Raw genomic sequence first — 1,405 nt, 5'->3', positions numbered from 1 at the left:
TAGGGAAATACTGGTGGTGTGCAGAACCTAGCTATTTCCAGAGAGAGATCACTGTTTAGCAGTAATAAAGATGAAAAGAGTACATCAGTAGATGTGCATCAATAGATTTCCAGTAAACGTGTACTCAGGTCAAGGAGTGATTGTGTTTGTGGTTGTAAATTCCATGCCACAGTTCCACAAATGGAAAATCTTCAGAAATCAGGAGGATAGTGATTGCAGAAACCAGATTTCTGAAGCACCTGATGTTGGACTGTCTTTGTTCTGACTGAAATCCGTTGACTAGATGATGCCTTCAGTATCTGGAAAATCTTTTACTAGGTTGAGAGGAATGTCAGACATTTTAGGTAAAGAATTGCAGTCAGCTCACTTCTTCCAGTTGTCTGACATGCAGACTTCAGCATGCATCTTGTGTTTCCCCAAAATCCAAAAATGTGTTCCTCATCACAGTCCAGTGGGGTCCAAAAAGTGCAGGCTTTATTTAAAAACAAAAAAGAAAAGGGTCAGGGGCAGCAACAGGCCTCTGCAGCCAGGAGGAGAGTCCATGTCTGCAGGCAGGAAGCTGGGCTGAGTGGTGGACATGAGTGCGAGCTCTTTAAAATGACAGTCATCTTGAATGGGAGTAGGGGACTTCAGCATGGGCTGGAAAACCTGCTTCCAAAGTTGGATCAGTACACCAAAGCATGTGCACCAAGAGTTTGAGAAAAGTAAATACCTATTGGGAGGCTGCACATTTATTCACAAGCAAATATACCTTTAAAATATATGAGACAACTTCTGAAAAAAGATGAAGTCAAAGACACTTTGCTATTCTCTACAAAAGTACAGCACAATAAAATGTAAGTTTAGTTTTAAGGTATTGTCCTGTTTACAAATCTAAGTTACCCTTCCCTTTAAATAGATTGCCTTACCGAATGTCCAAGGTGGCCCTTTGTGCTACACAGTAGAGAATTTTTGCTATAAGCTTCCCTTAAAAGGAGTATCCAGAACTGTGTGTTACCCTTTTCAGTGGCTGTTTCTTCTTCTTCAAGTAGAAAACTAGGACATCATGGTGGGATCTATTTATTAGACTTCTGTACCTTGTGTGAAATTTTACAAATACAGGTTTGGGGTTTTTTTAAATCATGTAATTAAGTCTTGAATGATTTCCAGGTTTTCCATGTGTAATTATTTGTTATTCTTGTAGCTCAGGAAAGGCCTAGCCTGCAGGATGCCTCCATCTGTTCTGTTGTCTCTTCTCTTGGAAGAGCTGGGGAATTGATGTGGGGGCATCACAAACTCCCCAGGCAGCCAAGCTGCCTGTCAGGCAAAAGACTGAGGCCGCTGTTGGAGGATCTCTGCGAGGCAATGAGGTTGAGCTCGAGGCCTGTTTTCCTCCGTATATGTGGCAACAAAGGGAGGAAAGGTG

The 1,405-nt window shown here is 42.0% G+C and overlaps 1 protein-coding gene across 1 annotated transcript in view; it reads left to right on the top strand.

The window, feature by feature from the left end:
* The window catches only part of SHROOM2 (shroom family member 2), a gene marked incomplete at its 5' end in the record, with an annotated part of 46,558 nt that overhangs the window by 32,705 nt on the left and 12,448 nt on the right, over positions 1-1,405 (top strand). The gene's annotated exons all lie outside the window — the stretch shown is intronic.

This window comes from Buceros rhinoceros, unplaced genomic scaffold (genome assembly GCF_000710305.1).
Source record: "Buceros rhinoceros silvestris isolate BGI_N320 unplaced genomic scaffold, ASM71030v1 scaffold4150, whole genome shotgun sequence".
Lineage (NCBI taxonomy): Eukaryota > Metazoa > Chordata > Aves > Bucerotiformes > Bucerotidae > Buceros > Buceros rhinoceros.
The sequence above is the reverse complement of the archived record's forward strand: the minus strand, read 5'-3'. Positions and strand labels throughout refer to the sequence as shown.